Source organism: Cricetulus griseus, chromosome 2 (assembly GCF_003668045.3).
Source record: "Cricetulus griseus strain 17A/GY chromosome 2, alternate assembly CriGri-PICRH-1.0, whole genome shotgun sequence".
NCBI lineage: Eukaryota > Metazoa > Chordata > Mammalia > Rodentia > Cricetidae > Cricetulus > Cricetulus griseus.
Genome location: NC_048595.1, coordinates 291,642,022 through 291,658,095, shown reverse-complemented (window position 1 = coordinate 291,658,095; position 16,074 = coordinate 291,642,022). Strand labels below are relative to the sequence as shown.

The window sequence follows — 16,074 nt, the reverse complement described above, 5'->3', positions numbered from 1 at the left end:
CTTCCTCAAACATTCTGCTGCAGGTGAGTTAGGGCTACTTTCTTTCTCTGCGGGTTAGCGCCACATGGGGGGAGGAGGCAGGGTTGGGGTCGTTTGCCTACAGCTAGGCTGGGAGGATGGCTCCTGGTGGTTTGTAGCAGTGTGAGGCAGAAGGTGGACTCTTTCCACTGGCCAAATTTCTGAATGTAAGTTGACACTACTGACTGCTGAAATGTGAAAGAGCAGCTACTTTGCACAAGGATAATGCTACACTGTTGGAAAATCTTGGCAGGTCTTTTGCATCATGAAAATGTTATTGTTACTTTGCTCTGTAGGAGTCTACTGATTTACAGAGTTCTCATTTGTCACTGAGAGGTGGCTGTTCTTGCAGGAAATGCAGGGAATACCCCCAGAGACAGAACTGTCAAGCCTCCAGCCCCTTTCATAGTTTTGTGTCACATTCCCTATAGAGTAAGGGGATGCTACTGTGGATGCAGGGGGCAAGGTTGACCCTCAGTGTTCATGGGTTAGGCTGCTTGACTCTGGCAGAGTACCTAGAGTTGGAAGTTATCTGGATGTGTTTCTGCTGTTGTCTGATCCTGTGTCATCCCAGACTGGTCCACTCTGTGTCTGCCCACTCACCGTTCCCGATGTGATGTGTTTGTGCTCTCTGTTTTCCATCTTTACTCTAGGCTTTCTATGGAGACACTTTAGGCAAAGACTTTAAAAAAATCCTTACAGTGAAAGTTGAAATCATCTCAGGTATCTCTTTCCATTGTGACATCTCCTAGAGTGATGCGAAGGGTGGGGAAGGTAGCAGAAGTGCTTTTCTGGGAAAGATGGAATGAAGGCTGTAAAAATCTGACTATTTATAGGTATGATGGAAACGCTTACAAACTTCATAGATAGCTTATAGGAGTTCCTTCAAGTAATCGCTTGATTGTGGTTGTGGTTGTTGTCTTTAATCTTTTAAATTAAAACATATTTACATCATTTCTGCCCTCCAGTCTCTCCCATGTTTTACCTTACTCCACAAATTCATGGCTTCTTATTCTTTATTGTTGTAATGTGTGTTACATGTGCACATACACTGTATATACATACATAGTATGTGTATATACATACATGTATATGTGTACACAAGAAACCAGTTGATTGCATTTAGTGTGGCTTGTATGCATATGTTTTTAGGACTGACATGGGGATTGGGTAGCCTTTCAGGGAGTTCATCTTTGGAGAAGATAAATCTCTCAGGAACTATTAATTGCCTGAAGTTCTTCCTCTAGAAGTGGTCCCACATGGCATATCAAATGGTATTGTCATTGTCCAGGTCTTGCTGAAGCAGTCGTATATTGAGATTTCATGACTGCAGCTCCCCTTTACATATGAAGAAACAGGATCTTACAGTAGACCTCTTGTTACATGTGAAGAAACAGGATCTTACAGTAAACCTCCTGTTACATATAAAAAAACAGGATCTTATAATAGACCTCTTGTTACATATGAAGGAAACAGGATCTTACAGTAGATCTCCTGTTACATATGAAGAAACAGGATCTTACAGTAGACCTCCTGTTACACAGGTCCTCTGGCTCTTACAGTCTTTCTGATCTATCTTCCATGATGTTCCCTGAGTATTAGGTGTAGGAGTTGTGTTACAGGTGTGTCAGCTGGGGCTGGGCACCTGATGGTCAGTTGTTCTTTGCATTTTGATCAGTTGCAGATCTCCGAAATGGTCTCCTTTGGCTGCAAAAGGAATAAATGGTATAGAAAAATGGAGCATCTTTAGGTACAGTTAAAATGCTTGCAAACTTCAAGAGATCTTTGTAGATGTTCTTGTAAGCAGTTGCCTCTCTTTAAAGTATTTTTACATTTATTTATCCCATGTGTATGAGTGTTTTGCCTGCATTAGTTTACCATGTGCATGCAGTGCCGGCAGAGGCCAGAAGAGGGTGTTGGATTCCCCAGGGATTGGAGTTAGGAATGATGTGAGTTGCCATGTGGGTGCTGGGAACCAACTGGACTCTTCTGCAAGAGCAGCCAGTGCTCTTAACTGCTGAGCCATCTTTCCAGCCCCAGTTGCTTCCTTTTTGAAAAGAAGTATTCCTTTAAATTGCCTTCAATGTCACGTGTAAATTAAATATGCCATGCAGACCCAAGAATACATGCCTTTATTCCTACTAACTTTTTTCAGGTTAGTAATTTAGAGAATTTGGAAGAAACTAAAAATTATTTAGTAAATCATTTTACTGCTCATGAGTTTTTTTTTTTAACATGTGTTATCTGTAATAAAATAACATGAAAAATTAATGATTTTCTGGCCTGGAGATATAGCTCACTTGGTAGAATGTGTACCTAGCATGAGGGAAGACCTGTGTTGGGTCCCCAGAACCACATAAAAACAGGTGATGGCATATGCCCATGATCCCAGCACTCTGGAGGTGGAGACAGGAAGACTAGAAGTTCAAAGTCACCCTTGGCTAGATAGAGAATTCTTTTGAGACCAGCCACGAGACCCTTTCTCTGAAGATAAACAAGCAAGTTTGAGGATTTCCTGTTGCAGGAAAGCTGGGATCCCCAAGTAGGGCCTTGCTGAAACCTTCACAAAGTCCTGTACATACCTCCTGATGAACAGGTCCCCGTCTAACCCATATCATCTGTGTGTACACATTCTAGTGAAAGTGATGTATCCAGGCCAAGTTCTTCACACGCTTGTAACTTCCTCCAGTGGGTCAGAGGAAAACCTCCCATGCCACTGCACGTCGACCTGTGTGCCACTGCATGCTGACCTGCGAGTCACCAACTTCTTCATGTTTCTATATTTGCTCTGTTCAAATGGGAACCTTGGCATTCCTGTGGATTCTCCTTCACTCACTTTGTCTCTCTCAGCATTCAGATGGCTTAGTTCATCGGTGGTTTTCCACTCTGAGAAGACACAGGCAAACCTGTCTGTCATGTGGATGTTATGCTATGACTCAAGAACCATTACAGACCACGGTTCTGTTTCCTCAATGTTTCTAATCAATCCATAGAATGAAGAAAGAGAGAAGAATGGACCCAGGACAGAGTCCTAAATTAGGTGTGTTTCCTAGGCCGTTTCCTGTGATCTAAAATTTAAATTTCTTGCTTTTCTGATGCCCAAGTCACCTGTGCTTGACTGGACGGTCCCTCCCACAACCTCTCCTGCCCAGTGACAGTCACATGCCCTATAAATCCTCTCCAGCCCTTCTGTGTCCTTAAACATAAGCTCTGTGGCATTTAGTTTGTTCTGGGCTCCCATCTGCCTGGATGAACCCTTCCTCAGCTCCTCTCTCCTGACTTTCCTAATTGGTGGACCATGGCTCCTCTCCATCATCTGAGAGGACAAATCCTTTATTTCATATCCCTCTCCAATATGGCTTCTATAGCCAGGCTGGCTTCATCTTTAAAGGCCTCACAGAGGAGTCTCCTTCCTACTTTAATAACACTGATCTTTAACTTTCTAAAAAAAAAATTGAATTTCTTGGGTTTTGGAAAATCCAGATTGCTAACTTCAACCCCAAGCCCACTGACTCCAAGCATGTCCTCCTCTGAGCACACAGCCCAGGAGTCTGTCTCCTCCCTGCTCCATACCCTCTGTTGGTGTTTTATTTTTAGTTACAGTAGGATCTATCTGGTTTTCAAGATGTTTCCATGTAATGGAGAAACCAGTGAGAAAGTGCTAAATAGTAGGGTCTGGGAGGGCAGAGAATAGCTGTTCCCGAGGCCTCAGTGAGGTGTGCGGCCTTACCTGCTCCTTCATTCCAGACCCTGGCTTCCAGAACCATTACTGAATGAGCTGTTTTGTCTAATCTTAAGCAGTGGGTTGTGACCCTTTTGGGGTTGAATGGCTCTTTCACAGGTGTTGCACATCAGATACTCTGCATGTTAGATATTAACATTAGGGTTCATAGAAGTAGCAAAATTACAGTTATAAAGTAGCAATGAAAACTTTATGATTGGCACTACCACAGCTCGAGGCACTGCATTAAAGGGTTGCTGCATTAGAAGGTTGGGAACTACTGGCACACACCTATAATCCCAGCACTCAGGAGGGTGGGCAAGAAACATTTCAAGTTTAATGCCAGCTAGGGTTACAGAGTGAGACCCCATCAGCAATATGGTATAGCAGCCACAGGGTGATAATACACAAAAGTTTTCCCTGAGTTAGAAAGGCCAACAACCTGGGACTTCCTGTGATTGATGGATTATCCAGAGCTACATTGACTCTCTTGCTATAAAGATGATAAATCAACTGATATCAGGTTTTAGAGAACAGATGGGTGGTAGTTAACCGCCTAGAGAAGGGGTAGATGAGATGGCCCTTGCAGTAGTGTGGGTGGTCAGAAGCAAGTGACCTCACTGAGCCAGAAATATTCACATTGGTACTTGGAGAGGCAAACATGGTCACAAATTTCCAGTCAGAGTTTGGGAGACATGGAAGACAAAGGACAGTGTCAGGCATCTGCTTACACTTAACACCTGCACATGTGCAGCATGAAACACTAGGGACCTCAGAATGACTGAGCTTAAGAGGTAGACAGTTCTCAGAACTCACACAGGGCTGGGTGTGCGGCCATGAGTCTCATGACCCACTGAGCACTTGTGACAGCTAGGATATGAGTCTCAGGCTGTAGGAGCTCAGGAGTGAAGGAAACCCAGGAACCAGCCCACGGGAACACGAGAGTCAAAGCATCAGCCTGATATAGTCTGAGCATCTGAGCAAGGTGACACTCACAATACCTAGAATTCTATAGGAAATGCCAGATTGAGCCTGCCACTCAGGGCTAGAATATTTGTTTAGCATGCTGAAGGTCTGAGGTCCATCTCCAGCATGACACAAACACCAAAGCTACCACTGTGGAAAGCAAACTGTGACCTTAAGGGAAACACCAGTGAGCACAGACATACCCAGGAATGAAAGGCCTTAACATGGATTGCATAAATATGCATGGCAGGTTCACCACTTCCTCTGGGAACCTTGGGGGCGTGGGGTGATCCTGCTCACTGACACCATTCTGTAACGATAAGTCTTTACTCTGAAGCCACCCAAGCCCTGCTGCCACATGGGTGCTTTCTGCCAGGCTGCCAAAGTTCTGCCCGCTGCCACGTTAAGGTCCCAAATAACACAGAGACTTGTATTAGGGACAATGCTGCTTGGCCAACTGACTAGGATTTCTTACTTACTAGCTCAGTCTTAAGTATCAACCATAAAGACATATCTTATTGGATGCCAGCTGCTGGCATCTTCTCTTGCCGGGATCACATGGCAGCTCCAGAGCAGAGAGCAGGAGGAAGAGAAAAAGGAACAACTGCCTTCTTGCCCTTGCTTATATATGAGTCTGCCTGCTATGTCACTTCCTGCCTGTATCACAAGACTTCTTTATTACATTTCCCAGAATTCTCCTTGACTCCTAGTCCTGCCTAACTTGCTTCTTCATTGGCCAACAGTACTTTATTTAACAACCAATAAGAAGATAAACATACACAGAAGGACCTCCCACATCATGTTCCAAATTAAAGCGAATTATGGGTGAATAGAGGAGGGAAGTGAAACACAGGAGACAGAAGGATGTCACCCCCAGAGTTTGGGATACTGCATCACCACCTAGAGAGACAGCACAGTAACCCGAGGACAGTAGTGAGCCTGCAGCATCCAATGGCACAGTCATGTCAAGATACAGACACACCCAGGTAACAGCTGGAGGCAGCGGGATAATGTCACCTAGCTTTGTTGTGAGGGAGTTGGGCAGCTGCTACTGTACTTTGCTAGGAAGAGAGTAAAGCCACACAGCCACTTGGGAGAGGACCAGCAGCTCCATGTAAAGCTATCAGTGTCTTATCTCAGGCTCTTGGGTATGCTCCTATGTCTTTACCAGAAGAAATGAGACATGTGTCATAAACATTCAAATATTTATTTATCATATTTTTTGTTCTTTGGTAATTTCTTTTTTTTTTAATTTATTTATTTATTACATATAGTGTTCTATCTGCCTATTTGCCTGCATGCCAGAAGAGGGCACCAGATCTCATGATAGATAATTGTGAGCCACCATGTGGTTCCTGGGAATTGAACTTAAGACCTTTGGAAGAGTAGTCAGTGCTCTTAACCTCCTAGCCATCTCTCCAGCCCCGTCCTTTGGTAATTTCACACACACATGCACACACACACACACACACACACACACACACACACACACCACACACAGAGAGAGAGAGAGAGAGAGAGAGAGAGAGAGAGAGAAAGAGAGAGAGAGAAATATGACCACATCCACCCTCATTTCCCCTCTAACTCCCTCTGTAAACCCAAGAAGACCCCCTCCCAACTTTATCATCTTTTTCATTAAAAAATTTTTTACTTGTGTGAATGAGTGTGGGAAAAACTTGCCAGTGGTCCCACCTTCCAAGAGTCTTCCTCCCCTCCCTGAACATGTATGAACTGCCCATAACACCTCAGTATGGGGTGAGGCCTGAAGAAGGAAGGCTTCTTTCTAACCTCCTGCATCCCACAACCCCGTGTCCTCCAGACAGGGAATAGATACCAATTCTAATATATATCTATGAGGAAATACTGCCCAATAATAATCTACTGATTCATATGACCACAGGGATGAATCTCAAAAACCTGGTGTGAAAGATGTCAGGAAGAGGCAAAGAGAAACCTGGGGCAGGAGTCAATCTATAGGATGTTTTACAGAGAGTGTGTGTAGATATTTATATTATACATACACACATACACACTGCATATAAACACATACACTCTACACACACATACACATACACACATACATGGTCCCTGTGTGCCATACTCTATATACATAGTGTGTGTGAGAGAAAGCGAGCAAGAGTGAGAGAGTGAATGAGCAAGCGAAACAGAGGCAGAGAATGAAATAGATCATGTATGTCCATGGCTGATAGCTAATAGTGAGAGTTAACGACAAAAGTTCTTTTTAGTCATGGCATACTTTAATTTCTTGTCAAAACCTAATAAACTGTATGGTCAAATTAACTTGACTCAGAAAATCTGATTAATGAAATAAGTCAAGAAGATTGTTACTGAATTACAAATAATTTTTCGTGGGACTCCATGAAAGTGGTTGACACTGGGCCCAGTTGTAAGGCTCTGCCACACCCTTCTTATTTCTGGAATATTCTATTTGAAATCTGGATATCATTCTTTGAAACAATAAAGATTCTGTTTGGTGTGTCCATTTTGAGAATGAGAGATTTTTTTTTTTCTTCTCTGTATCAACCACAAGGTGTCAGGGCAGCCTTCTTTAAAATATTTTTCAGGGTTCCACCATGGATCCCAGGAGGTATGCTTAGAATGTTGGGAGTCAAACAAGGGCCTTTTGAGTTTTCCCACAGAGCACTTCCGTGTGCTGGTGCATGCTGGACGAGGGACTCCAGCCAGGCCTTGTCCTTTGAGAAGTGGCACACAGGGACCTTCTGTGGGATTTAAATTTTTATTCACCTCCAGGGCCAGGCTGATGCCTCAGGAAACATTGGTGCTGAGACATGAAGGCGGCAGCATCACTTCTCAGGCAGTTTTGCCTGTGTATAAAGTGAGTGTTTTGAGATGTCTGTTATAATTTATCCTGGATGCCCTGATCATCTATACTCACAGGTCTTCAGCAGCCTGGTCGAGGGGCTGCATTCTAATTAATGTCTCTCTTGGAGCCCCCCAGCATCTGTCTTACCATTCCAAAGAGTTTTCACACCTGCCACTACTGCCTGTGGAGTGGGGTGGGCAGCGGAAGGATCTAGAAGAGGACAACAGTAAGGCCTTATTCTTCCTGCTGGCTGGGACCCAGAGCTGAGGGTCTGCTCCACAGACTGTCTTCTCTGCCAGCTGGTTCTGTCCCCAGGCAGAAATTGTTGCATGGCTGGAGGTCATTTCTTTCTAGGCCTGTGTAAAAAGGTGGGAATGTTTAAGTAGAAACAGCAATGCTACACCTAAGAGCAAGCAAATGGACAGACCTGGCTGCAAGGGGTCATCCTAAAAAAAACAAAACAAAACAAAACAAAAAACAACAACAACAAAAAAATCAACTAAGAGGTTATTCTTGGTGTTATTGTGAGTCTCTCCCCCATATACATTTACACATATGCACATACAGAGACACATAGCACTACCGATTTTCCTGAGCTGCATGGCTATGATTCTCAAAATTGAGTCCTCAGTGTGTTTACCTGGAGATCTAGACATTGAAACAGTACCAAATTTTTACACTTTTAAAAATCAATTTTAATTTTACTTTTTATTTATGTGTACATATGTGGGTATTGTCAGAGGCCAGAAGAAGGCATCAGATCTCCTGGAGCTGGAGTTACAGGAAGTTGTGAGCTATCTGTTCTAGGTGCTGGGAACCAATCTTGGGTACTATGGAAGAGCAGGAAATGCTCTTAACCTCTGGGCATCTCTCCTAAGCTAATCAGCAACAGCAGTAGCAGCAGCAACAACAACAACAAAGTGAGCTCCTAAAATAACAGAAAATAAAAGTAACTACAGGCAGAGTTTTGTTGGTCCTGAGTAGTCTAGTGCTCTCTCTAAAGCTACGTTGGTGATTTTTTTACCTGTACCGAGAGAACTTGTGACCTTCCATGTGTGACAGGAAATGCCCTATGAATCAAGACAGTCTGTTCTAGATAGGAAGAATAAAGTAGGCAGTTTGGGTCATTTGTGGGATGAGGTACTGCCAAAGAATGCTTTTGAGAAATGATTTTTCTTCCCTCTGAGTGTGTGTGTGTGTGTGTGTTTGCTTGTACTATGCAGATTATGCAAATGAGCACACACCTGAAAAGCAACTTCCCAATACTTATTTAAATGAGCATAGCTTTTATTCCGTGGTTGTCTCTAAGATCAGAGGAAGGCATGCTTATTAAGAATGGTGTAAAAACAGTGCAATATTTTAAAGGAGCTGTTTAAATGAAGCCTATTATATTAATGCAATAAAATACTGGGATGCAATTAAAATATATAATAATTAGAAAATATGGCTCTAATCTTTGGTAGATTATAGGGGAATTTCTCTCCCTCTTCTTACTTTCCTGTATTACTCAAATTTGCTATAATTCAGAGGAGGACTCTGGAAAAAAACCTAACCTAGTCTTAGATACAAATTTTATCTTTATTTATATGATCAAGAAATCAGCACATAAGCAGTCTCTTTTTCTGAGTTGAAGCCAAATAACAAAATTTGATCAAATTAAGATGTCAAAGAGAGCGGGTTCCAAGCATTTATTAATAAATACTTGCAGACAGCAGCAGATTTAGTCTCTTGATGCTCACGGAGTTTGTGTTTTGAATAAATTTTGTATAAGTTCCATCAAAATATTAATTATATCTTTTAGTAACAACTTGCCAGCAAAGAGAATCTTTAATTTCTTTAAATGGTAGATACCCCATTGTACAAATTAGTTGGTGTGCCTGATGCCACACTGGAAATTCACCGGAAGTGTTCCTCCCAGGTCCCCATGTTACATTTACAGCCAAAGATACAATATATTGTGTGTATTTTATTTTCTTCTCTCTGGAGGGGGTACGTGTTTGCTAATGATGGCTTTGGTAATTTCATGGTAGCAGCTGGTTTCCAAGATCTCTCTGAAGGAAATATGCCCTACTAAGGATGGGGTTTTAGCAGACCTCTAAAAACCAATATTGGAGGGTGGTCCCGAAGCTGAGAACTAGGCAGGAGTTGGGATTTTTCAGCATGTGTGAGTTTTAAAGCACACCCAGGCTCCTTTTCCTGTCCTTCCTCCAGTAGACTCATTTCCACCTCATTAACCTTTCTTCAGTCCCACACACTGGACTGGCTTTCTCTCTTGCTATTCTTTTTTACTCAACATCTACTCCATCCCTGCCTCAAAACTTTCTGTAAAGGCTGCTTCATTTGGTTTTGTTTGTGAACAATTCATTTCTCTAGTTTGCCAGACAGTTTTGCTCTGTGATAGTGAAACTATTTAACCACGTTGAATGAACCTCCCGAGCAGCTCGTGTGCACGATGCTCTTTAAGCAGTGTTTTTTAGAAGAGAGGACAGACAGCTGATTGATGAGCAGTTAGAAAGCATATTGCAGAAGTCTGAGTCTCTATTGCTTGTTAGATTGTTGGTATAATCGGATTGTTCCAAACTAACAATGTTTGTTTGATTTTATATATGGCTAGGAAAGTTGTGTTTAAGTAGAATGGACTAGTGGAAAATTCCAAATGCATATAATCCCACTTACTGGTTTACATATCTGTAACTATATTAGAACAGACACTTATTAGTTCTTTGAGAATTCTGTGTGCCTGTGAATAATTTTCATCCTCTTCCTCGAGTTCTCCAAGTTCCTCCTCCTCTTCTCTACCCAGCTTTGTGCCTTAGAAATGAAAAATCCCATCACGTCCAATTTGTGTTCCCCAAATATTCTTGGATGTGTGGCCCTGCTGCAGAAGCATGGTTGACTTACCAGAGACTGCTCTCTTAGAAAACTGTCTCTCCCTCTCCCAGAAGCTGTGTCTTACTAGTAGCTCCTTGCCTAGGGACTGATTGTACCTAACCCTCATCTCTGTGTTCGTGTCAGCATTTGTTCATACTTGCACAGGCCTGTGCGGCTGTCACTACTGTTGTGAGTTCCTACTTGTATAAACCAGCTATGTCCAGAGGACACTGTTACCTCATAGCCATCTGCCATGTCTGGGTCTTATATTCTTTCCACCCCTTCCTTAGCAACGGTCTCTGAGACTTGGGAGGAGAGGTGTAGTATAGATAGGTTGTACTTAGGGTTGATCGTCCATCTACACAGATGTCTTCTCTGCACCTTGGCCAGTTGTGGGTCCCTGTGTCAACATCATCTACTGCAGAAAGAAACTTCTCTCATGAGGACCGGGACACACTAATTAATCTCTGGGTGTAATGAAAGCTCATAAGGGGTTGGTTCAACACTCTACCCATTTAGCAGAATAGTAGTAGTCGGTTCTCCCCTAGGGCTTATGACCTGTGTAGCCATTGGTTGTTGGCTTAATAATGGGGTCTGGTGTGAGTTTCAGATTGTGGGTTTGGACTTAAATCCAACAGATATGGTTGATTCCTCCCATGACATTTGGTTCACTACTGTACCAATGTTCACATTCTGTCAGGCTGGCCATTGTAGTTTTCAAGGAGCACAGGTAGGTAAGATTGATGACTGCTTTTCTGCTTAAGCTGAAGAACATGGTGAAGTCAGGTTAGAACTCATTTGAAAGCTTCCACCATGCTAGAAGGTGCTATGCATGCTACCGGAGAAGGAAAAGTCATCTGTAATGATTTTTAAACTAGAAACTATACCTGATTTTTTTTCTTTCTAGCTCACATGCCCATACACATATGTAAATCCTATGTATGCATAGTAATATGTTTATCCAATGTTATTTGTTTACCTTCCTTATAGTCTGACCCAATTAGTTTTGAGAATTTTGAAATGAATGTGAATAGTAAGACCATACCCCTTACTTTTTATAAACATGACAATAATAAGATAAAGCATAAAAATTTTTCCAGGAGGACTTTAAAAATATCTGTAACTTCTAGGTTATTGCACTTGAAAGTAAATAGGTTTTAAAAGTAAACATAGTAAGAGTTAATTCTTTTACAAAATGATTTAAGGGTTGTGCTTGTTCATATGAGATCAACTTTCATGAGAAAATATGTTTCTCAGATGATAACACATCTTTGCTTTGATAAACAAATTGGTGTTTGGAAAGTTTCTTTCCACAGATGTATTTGGGCATAAAACTAAAATATAATTTTAGTTTATTTTTACTAAACTACGTCTTCTTATGAATAATTTATGGTAAAACACACTTTTATTGTTCTACCAGCAAATGATGGATGTTGGTGAAAAAAATTCTCATTTTTTTATGCAAAATAATTTCAAGTCAGGATTGTGAAGCCAGAAATGCTGTTAATGAGTGATTATAAGGTTTGTCACAGAGGAAACATCAAGGAAAACCACAGCATGAGTGCATCCAGGGATAGCCAGTACTTTAGGGAAAGGCAGGTGAAGATCACAGTAAGGCATAAGTTGGCCAGGTTTGATATGAAGGAGTGTGGTTGCAGAGTGCTGAAGAGCACACAGAGAGCCTGGGATGCTGAGCTTGGTAACTCACATGCCATGAGACCTAATGAATGCATCACACAACACTATAGGAGTCCTGGCCTTATCTCAGAACCTTCATACGTGTCTCCCAAGAGACCCAGACATGGGTCTATTATGTCCATTGTTCTTGGGTATTTACCCAAGAAACAGAAGGTGCATAAACACAAAGACTTGCACACAAATGCTCACAGTGGCTTTATTTGCTGTAGTCTAAAACTGGGCTGGGACAATGTCTGTATGCCCAAATATACACTGAAGGAAGAGTGTCTGTGGAAATTCCCCCTTGAAAGACTAGGTATAAAAATGATTCAACTCTGACTGCCACAATCTAGATAAACCTTAGAATGATTGTACAGAGTGAAAGAAGCAGAACGAAACTCCCTTATATAAAAGTATAGAAAAACGCACGTTTATCCATAGCGACTGGGCACTGGCTTCTGCTTTGCTTGGGCCAGAGACAAAGAGGAAGAAGTAGGAAGACAGATTTGACGTGGTAGAAGGAGGAGGACTCTGTGCACTCACGGATCTCTGATGTCCATTGTGGTGTAGAAACGTGTCAAAATTATGAACAAGTGTCCCTGGAAGGTACTGTGTATTCTGCAGCTGCTAAAAATGTATATATACATACATCGGAACTAAATGTAGTCAAAAGCACACATGACAGAGCACAGGCTATCCCACAATATAAAGTAGTTGCTATTTTAGAAGTTTTGTGGCATGGTGCCTTCCTTCCTATTTTTCATTCCCAGAAGTCAGGCTCCCCAAGGTTCTGAACATGAAGAAGGCTAGCACCCCCCTAGAGGAGGGAGGGGCATTGCAAGAGAAGAACAGACCAGCACCAGGGGACTGTGGCTCCAGCTCTCCTCCTGAAGCTTTGCTTTCGCTGTTCTCCTATCCAGGCTGCATGTCACAACCAGCCACAGCTACCCATTCTACTGGTGGTTTTTTTATCTTTGTCATGTGGCTCTTTATTATTGAAGGGGTGTTCAAGCCTTGCCCATGGCTTCAAGATACATCTTAAAGGGCTGGTCCCCATCTGATGATTAAATGATGGAACCATTAAGAGGTAGGGCCTCAAGGAAGGAAGTGAGATCACTGGGGACATGTCCTTGAAGAGAACGTTGGAAATGGTTCTTCACTGCTCTGCTTTCCAGCAGCCAGAGGGTAAAGGCTTTATGTTCCTTTGCACACCCCACCATGAATGTTACTCCTCAACACAGGCAGCCAGAACAGGACCAACCACCACAGACCAGAAAACCCGGAGTGTAAACACCAACACAACCCTTCCTTGCCTGAAGTCGATCTCTGGTGTTCTGTTACTTGGCAGAAAGCTGACTAACTCAACTTGAGGGTTGATTCTGGGACAATCTCAGTTCTTAATACTTGAGCATCTGGATATACACATCCCCCCTGGATATTCACATCTGTGCCATGTTAGCTCTCTGACAGACACTCATGTTAGAGTGGAACTCATGTCTGTGTAGTGTTAGCTCTATAGCAGACACTTGTGTTAGAGTGGCCTGCATTGAGGCTGTTCTCCAAAGGGTCAGATCATCACAAGCTGCTTTTTGTTAGAAGTGGGAAATGTAATGGAGAGACCCTTCATGTCCCTGCCTCAGCATCTCAGACACATGTTTCTGACACCTTGCTTTCTAAGAAGAGCTTGTTGGTGTCCTGAAGCCTCAGAGCTGATGGGAATTACTCATTCTGCTCAACATTCTTAAGCTTTGATCTCTCCAGCAGCAATGTGAATTTTACATATTTTTTTCCACTGGCATACTTTGTTTTTTATCACAAAGGACTGGGATTTAGCCTTTGATAAATTCTCATTTGCAGAAATAAAGTAAAAGGGAAAAAAGCATTTAGAACCTTATTTTTTAAATGCTAGATTTTCCCCCAGTGATTGTCTTGAAGTTTGGACAGGACATGCATGGGAGTGTGCTCACACCCACACCCACACCCCCCTATCCCCCCCCAAGAACACTCATACCTCCAAGCATGGGAAGAATATGAATTAAGCCAGGCACATGAAGGGATGCAACCAAGAAAAGAAGCTCTCTGACAAGCCTGCTCCTTATTCTCTTGAGCTAATTGTGTCACTTGACACACTGGCATCCACAATGGGCAGATCCTGACAGGCTAATTTCAGCTTGTGCATCCAGTGAAATGTACATAAGGCACTTGTTATGTGTAGTGACAGTCAGTGTCATTTTCTGTTTAAAAGCAATCCATTCTTTCAGATACCTAGGAGTGCAGGAGCCCTTTGAGGGAATGGGGAAGGTTTCTGGGGTCTAGTGATGATTTGCACACCATCAGGACTGAGGCAAGGGAGGGGAGGCCTGCATCACCAGGGCACCTGGGTGAACATTTAGGGCAGGGTTCAAGGAGATGGAGTCTTCATGACAACCTGGCATCTGACAGTAAACAAGAGCCTGGTGTCTGACCATGACTTCCCCCATCAAGAGCCTTAACAGCAGCGGATCACATGGGGATTTCATTTGCTTATCAGCCCAGCTTGCTGCAGCTGTGGAGCAGAAAAGCTGAAAGCAAGGTCTCTGTGAAGTTAGAGGACACACCAAATACTAGAACAGAAAAACAAAAACAAAATAGAACAAGAGGGAGAGAGAAGGACGCATGTGGCCAGTAGGTGGCACCATCCAACCACACAGAAGCCTGCTTCCTGGCAGTGCTATACTGGGGAGATTAGAGCCAAATACAGTTTCCCGTTTGCATTGAAGGTGAAGTCAAGGGTTGATATAAAGAGCACTGTGGGTCTCTGGAAATGCTGCATGCCGGCAGCAACCCAGGTTTAACTTTAAAAGAATTTAAGGAGTGAGGGCTTCAAGGCGGACACTGAGTCATCATGTTCCCATTGAAATAGTGTCTGATGTCACCAGTGCAAATGAACCTGGAGATCTCTTCTGTTTTTCCTGCTGTCAAGGGGTGACATTCACTGGGTGACTAGAGATTTCATTAACTATAAAAGACAGAACCAGAATAGAGATGCAGGATACAGCTTCCTTGTCTAAATGGTACGGAGGATATTAGGAACTACCCATTTCCTAATCTTTTGTCTACGAGATGTTTTAAAATTTTCTTTTCGAAGGAAACAACATTTGGAACAGCAACGGTTGCTCAGGTCAAGACAGTGTGTAATTACAGTGCCAGATGGAGACTATTTCTGCCAACCACGATTCTAATTTTGTCTTCCTCTTTATCCAGTACTAAATCGAGTCTACTTAATAAAGACACATGCTGCCAAAGCCACCCACAGCCCGTGCATGTCCCATTCTGATTCCCACCTATCTTGTAGCATTTCAGACAAGCCCAGACTTTGGACTGGATGAAAACAAGCTGCAGTATCATAGGGCTGACTGATCTATAAAGAGGATCTGGGAGACATAAACAATGTATACAGGGGGCTGTGCAGTCCTCGGACCAGAGAAGTCCTAGGGGAGGGACAATCTGGTCATCCTCCTGTTGTGCGTTTAAGCTGCTATTTCCTTACACCAAGTCTCAACTATCCCGGTAGGACTTTCGCTCAGAAATCTTTGCAGAGCCAATTTCTTCCCCTACTTACTGAGTGTGATCATCGGCTCAGGCTTTACCTAAGCCTCCTTTTCTCCAAATCACTGTGGTTTCAGGACATCAGAATAGGATGGGGCCATGCGCATGCTGCTGCTGCTGCTGCTGCTGCTGCTGCTTCTGCTTCTGCTTCAGAGTTGTAGGCTGGTTGTGGAGAACTGAAAGCTAACTTTTCCACAGAGGGATGTGGGTGTCTGTAGAGAATAGAAAATAAAGGGGTAGGGCTGAACAGAAGGGAGGGATGGGGGTATGAGAAGGAGAGGAGCAGAGCAGAACAGAGGAGAGGGGAGGGGAGGCGAGAGGAGAGGGGAGGAGAAGGGAGGAGAGGAGAGGAGAGGAGAGGAGAGGAGAGGAGAGGAGAGGAGAAGAG

At 43.0% G+C, this 16,074-nt stretch overlaps 1 long non-coding RNA gene across 1 annotated transcript; it reads right to left on the bottom strand.

The window, feature by feature from the left end:
* Positions 1 to 892: 892 nt before the first annotated feature.
* On the bottom strand, positions 893 to 15,991 carry LOC107980089. The gene is made up of 3 exons (XR_003482380.2): positions 15,700 to 15,991; positions 2,601 to 2,904; positions 893 to 1,725 (listed from the first exon to the last, which is right to left on the bottom strand). It is a non-coding gene; the product is annotated as an uncharacterized LOC107980089 (long non-coding RNA).
* Positions 15,992 to 16,074: the final 83 nt, after the last annotated feature.